We start from the raw sequence: 6,826 nt of genomic DNA, 5'->3' as shown, positions 1-6,826 counted from the left end.
TAGACAACAATTTTAAAGCAGGGTGTACTTTAAACCTATCTGATTATCGTATGTATGTTTATTTATTTTTGTGTTACCGCTTGCTAGTTGAATATTTCTCTATATTTTTATTATATTTAAGTTAAAATAAAGTATAACAATTTGCTCGTTTAAAGTTTCTAAAACTGTTTAGATTTTAATCCATTTGTAAATGGTTAAAACTATAGTATAATTTGTTTTTGTCTTTTTTAAGTAATAAGGATATAAAATTAGTTATGATTGAATTGTAAAACTTAGTTTAACTAAGTTTTACAAAATTTAAGTAAATAGTAAGAAAATAATTTTACAAACAAAGAGATTTTAGAACCAAATTTAAGTAAACAAATATAATCTTACTAATTTAGTAGAAGTATAAAAAAGGTTTTAAAACAAAGCTTGATTGGTAAATTATTGAGCTTTCCATTAGTTTTTGAACTATATAATAAAGTTTATATATACAAAAATAATAATTGCTATATTTTATTTCTTCAGTAAAATCATAACTAGTAATAAATTAAAGTGAAATAAAATCAACTATGTTGAAAAGGTAAAGTTACATTTGCTGTTGTGTACACCTGAGTTGCTTGAAGCGGTAAAAATTAAGTGATTTAAAAATTTAGTTCAGATATTAAAGACAAATACAGCTGAAGATCAGAGTTAAACAAAAACTAAGGTTGCTATAATCTATTGATAGAGTTTAAGGTGTGTTTAATTAAAATAAAACCATAAAGTATCTAAAAAATAGAGACATATAAGTTTACAAAACGATTTACTGACAACAAACTGTTTAACAAGTTTATTTTTTTCGTTTCAAGTAAAACTTCTATGTGGCTTACGAAATGGACTTAACTCGAGTTTATACGTATATGCTGTGCTTTTATACTTTTAATGATAAAGTTTCTGTGTAAGAAAAAACTTGTAACTTTCAATTTTAAGTGAAAAGTTTGATAAGGAGAAAAGCACTATGATAAATTATTGAATAAAAAAGTCTAGTTTCAACCTCTAAAGATTAATATTATTTTAAGACAATGAACAGTAAAATAATTTTAGAATAAATGTTTAAAACTAGAAAAGTGCACACATATCAAAAATTTCATATTTTTAATTACAGAAACTAGAAAGTCTGACAATTTTTAATATACATAAGTGCCTTAATGATGATAAAACATATTTCAAGCTATATTATTGTTTCTATATTCTTTTATATCTGCCTATCTTTTATTCTTCCTATTACTTATGAGCAATTTTTACTATTTTGTAAAAATAGCAAACACATTGTAGATTCTATACGTCAGTTTAGTAAAAATTAAAAAGTTTATAGTAAAGAAAGATTAAGATGTAAAGACTGATTAATATTTACTTGAAAAAGAATATATTATAGCTTAATTTAAGTATTAAAACTAATAATTTAATAAAAAAAGACAATTTTACAAAATAAAAAAAATTTAAAAACATTTTTTTTCTTTTAATTGTTTTTTTTTAAATATTAATTAAATTCAGAAACACATGTATGAACATTTTTAGATTTTTCTTGGTAGTATTTGTTATGTATTTTTAATGCCTGCACAAAAGAATTTAAGATGAATTAAAAGTTATATTAATCAAGACACCCAAAACCTAGTAGAATTTTCTCAATTAATAAAGTGATTTTATTTAAGTATCATTATTTTTTTTAATAAAACATAAATTAAACATAGAAATTTTTTTTTTTGATGCCTAAAATTATTTGTAACTAAATTAAAAAACAATAAATATCTATTTACGTTCCATAAACGTTTGATCATATCAATTCGATCATCAGACCACAAGTTTTCGGTAGGCTAAAACCCGGAATTTCGTTCTTTTTAAACTCGCCAGTCAGCTGCAACTGAAAAACCTGAAGTCGTCAATCTACAAACGGTTTATTGACTCTTTACTTAATGCCGTTAAATCTGTTTAAAAAGTTTTTTACTATAACGTTTAGTAAAAACTAGTAAAATTTTTTTTTGTTTACATAAACTTTGATAGACCAAATGTTACAACATCTTTAAGAGTCTTTTTTTATAAGTGTAGGACTTATTTATCTTTTACTAATACTTATTTTAATTAATTTATTTTTTGCTATCACTAATACTCTAAACCCTTACCCTTAGTCGATGAGTTTTTTATTTAATGTTTGTTTTTTTTTTTATTTTTTTGTTTTCATGTATTTTTTTGGTCAATTATTTTTATTAGATATATATACTTTTTTCTATCACTGTTGAACCACTAACCCTTACCCTTGGTCGGTAACTTATTTTTTCCTATTTTGTTTTTTTATCAGCTTGTTTTATTTCTTTTTTCTAGTTTTTATTTTTTTTTTTGTAATTTAATTATTTATACTTTTATTATCACTGCTACCATTTAGCCTTACCCTCGGTCGGTAGACTTTTTTTGTTTATTTTGTTTTTTTTTTCTACAGTTTATTTTCTTTTTATTTTATATATTTCTTACTCTCGTGCAAAGATTCCCCTTCGTGCAACAGTGACGCCGTGCAAAAGTGTCCCTTCGTGCTAAAGTGACGCTCGTGCAAAAAAGTCGCCGAGCAAAATTGACCCTTCTCACAAAAGTCACCACATGCAAAATTTTCTATTTGTGCAAAAGTGACGTTCGTGCAAAACAGTCGCCGTGCAAAATTTTCCATTTTTTCAAAAGTGACCCTCCGTGCAAAAGTGTCCTCTCGTGCTAAAGTGACGCTCGTACAAAATAATCGCCGTGCAAAAGTATCCCCTCGTGCAAAAGTGACCTGTTCCCAAAAATGCATATCTGTATATTTATTTTATGATATGAAGTATAGTTTAGTTCATTTTTTTGAAAGATTTTAAAAATGAAATTTTTTATTCAAATTTAGCCAATCAAAAGTGTTTTAATAAACTATTTCTGAATGATTTTTCAACTCGAAGGGCTTCATTTTAAACTTTGAAAACTTATGACCAAATTATATATTGTTTTTATTTTAACAACATTAAAAAAAAACGTAGTTTTACAATTTATTTTCATCAAATTGTTAAGTGAGTTCACGTCTGCTTAATGGTTTGTTTAAAAAAATAATTGTTTTTTATTTAATTTTATTTTTAGCTAAATAACTTAATTGAAACTATTTGACTATGTAATTTATTTACATATCAGTGAATACTTTTTTCTAGTATTAAGATAAGTTTAGGTAGACTTAGACATAAAATTTGTTTATAGTTTTGATTAGTACTACGTTTTATTTTTTTTTTGCATAAAATATTTTCTTATTGATGTTAGCTTCACAATGTATGATAAAATTTTCACATTGTCAATAAAAACAGGACTTAGGTTTATATTTGAATTGTTCTACTAAAAATTAAAGAAGTGAATTACTTGTTAAGATTATGCATCCTATTTTGTGGTATTTCAAATTTATTAAAAGTTCAAAACCTGATATTGGTGTACCTGAGGTATTTTAGACAACTTTGTAGTAGACAACTATGTATTTTTTAAAAGGTAAGTAACAATCTACTACACAAAATACTTTACTATTGAACAAAAAAATTGTGCGACCAAACTAAAAAAAAGTCTAGACACGCTCTTGCTTAACAATATTAAAACTTAAATTGTTGTACTGCATATTCAGTAAACCATAACAAACGTTTTTTCAACTTTGATTTAGTAGAAACTTTAATCATAAAAATATATTGCGCAAATATTTAAATTGAATTTGTTTAACTATATGATGTTTTCCTTTTAGATGTTGCTGCTTAGCTTGAAAGCCTCAAAATAAAATATGTGACGTACGTTTAGTCTTTACATCTGCGTTGTTATTTTAAATGAATTATACTTTTATTGTAAATTATAAATTTACTTTAAGTATATTTTCAAAGACTTAATTTTTTTTGTTTTATGAGAAGTTTATGAATAACTATATCATCGTATGTTAATGTTCTTTTTAAATTTCTTAACAAAAACTTTTGTTTAATAATTTTTTTCATTAACTTTTTTTACATTATGTCGTAGAATATTTGATGAAATCACATTTTAATTACAAGCCTAAAGAAATTTCTTTAAAAAATATACCATTTTGCATTGTGGATACTTTCGGATCTTAAATTTAAGTCATATTATATTTTTATGAAAGTTTAAGTTAAATAGAACTTTTATTTTAACTGGAGTTTTATTTATTTCATAAAATTTTTAAGTAATTCGAGATCGGTTAAAATATATTCTAGAGTTATTGTATTTTTTTGTTATTAATCAATATATGTCTAAGCTAATTTATAAAACTTGTTATAAACTAAAAATTAGAGTGTTTAAAAAATTATATGCATAAATAGTTTTAGTTTTGGTAAAAATAAGCTAGCTAGTTAATAAATTAAAACAGTGTAACTTACTTTTTGACGCTAACTTGACGTTTAACTTCATTGTTAGCTAAATTACTAATACCCACAAAAAATAATAGTTAGAAAAATAGGTAAACATCTATTAATAATATTTCAATGATACGACTTTTTGATGCTGTTACAGTTGACTTTATAAAACTTCGTTTTAAACAGGTTTAAATAAATTTTTAATTCAAAAAATTTTTCGTTAGTATATTGATATTTATATCTTATTACATTTTTAAGTTGTCTTATGTAATTTTTAGTTATTGTTAAGAGAAGTATACACTAAACTATTATTAGCAAAGTTAAGAAACAATTTTATATTTTTATATTCATAAGAACTGAAATTAATTATCAGTATTGTAATATCAGTTTATAAACTTTTATTAAATAATTTACCACAGTTTTAGTAACGTAAAATAGTTAGCCAAGTTGTATCAAAACTCAAAACAATTTTAGTTAAGCTAAATACAAAACAGTCTTTATTGTAAAAAAGCAATTAATCTGTTTTTCATGTGTTTAGGTTAATCTATTTGACTTGAACAAAAATATCTATTCTTATAGCGACAAATCATTTCAGCTATCTGTTTAAAAAATACTTGAATGTTTTATTACGATAACCGAAAGGTTTTTTCGTACACCAGCTCCTTAAACCAAACTTTTTGATCGCTTTTTTATCGTTCAATATACAATTATAGTTTATATACATCATTTACAAAAGCCGACACATTATTTTCTTACTTTTTATACAACCTTGTAGAAAAAATATTTCTGTATATACAACTAAATATTAAATCATAAAAAGATTTTTTTTTTGTTTTATGCTAACGATAAAACTTTTCAGCTAATTATAAAAGCATGTTGTTACATAGTGTAAAAATGAGTTTAATTAATAACAGTTTAATGATAATTTTTTTATTTAATTTAAATAGCGTGCAACAAAGTATGGTTTAATTTAAATGGTTTAAAAAAAATTCAAATGAAATACATGCTTAAAAGTTACTTTGTAAAACTAGCACAGTAAGATTACTGTTTATTTAATTAATAAATGTTTATAACAAGCATCTTAGCGAGTAAAGTTTTGATTAAACTTTTGTATTCAAAATATCTTATGTTTACCTACCAAAAAAAACTTCGGTTTATTTATCTAATTTCTTAATCTAAGCTTTTGAATTTTGTTTAATCATGCTAAAAAATTGTACAAAATGTTAGTTTTACTAATTTTACTTCCATATATTATTCCGTCCGTCTTTAGTGATAAAAAAAAAATAAGGGTATAAATTTAATCTGCTTATTAAACTAGAATCTACTACAAAATTTTTCAATGCATAGTAAGGTTGCGGTTGAGTATATTGTTCAATGATAGATTACTATGAAAGTACACCAAAGTGATTAAAATATCAAGAAATTTTTCATCCGCAGTACTCTGTTCCGCTTGCCACTTGCTGGAAAGTTTTCCATCACCTTTCCACAGTTTAAAAATATTTTTTACACAGTTTGACAAAATACTTCGCACAAAAGTTTTATTGTTACGTCACATCGCATTCAGTAAACGCAACAAAGCCGTTCAATGGCCACTGTTACCTGCGTTTTCGGTGACAGTAAATATTTGTTTATTCCTAAATGCAGCACCACAAATCACAAGTAAAGGTCAAAGAGAAATTTTTAAGACATATTTTAAGACATCAACAAAATATTCACTTTTTAGAACAGAAAGTTGCCCGAGGAGATAATGAGTAATACCATTTAGTCGCTTAAAACCACGTGAAAATTTGGAAATATCTTTTAACAACAAGAGTAGCAAAAATAAAAGAACTAAGTATTGTGTAATGTAGACTATGTTGTGTATGGCATGTAGATATAGGTACGTTTTCGAGCAGTTATTTGGTCAAGCTTTTGAAAAACAAATCAAGTGAAACTGAAAATTACCTTTGCATATTAAGCTTTCCAAAAAACAAAAAAACATCATTTAGTTCTATATTAATTATAGAAATTGCTAGAGCGCATAAAATATCTTGTGATGCTTTTATTTTTATTTTTTTATTAATTTTGTTTTCGTTGTGAGAAAAAAATGAAGTCTTGTTTTTAATAAGTATTTCAAAGTATATTTTTTTTAAATTGTTTTGATAGAAATTAAAACTATATGGTTTTTGTTCAAACTGAGAAATATTTTCTTATTGTTTATTTAGAAAAAAATTGTTTTTAAGTTTAATACTTATGATTATTTACTATTTATTTACTTTAGATCATGCTTAGATAAAATAGTAAAGATCAATTTGTTTCAAAGAACAAAAAACTATTTACTCGTTTTTTTTATAAAAACTCGTTAATAACTAAAGTTTATAATCTTTTTTATAGAAACTGGTTAATAATTATATGGTCTAAACAAAACTTATTGACTATTAGGTATAAATAAAAAAAGTAATTTTCAAATCTACAATAAA

The sequence above is a fragment of the Thalia democratica genome, chromosome 6 (assembly GCF_965202585.1).
Source record: "Thalia democratica chromosome 6, ktThaDemo2.hap1.1, whole genome shotgun sequence".
Classification (NCBI taxonomy): domain Eukaryota; kingdom Metazoa; phylum Chordata; class Thaliacea; order Salpida; family Salpidae; genus Thalia; species Thalia democratica.
The sequence above is the reverse complement of the archived record's forward strand: the minus strand, read 5'-3'. Positions refer to the sequence as shown.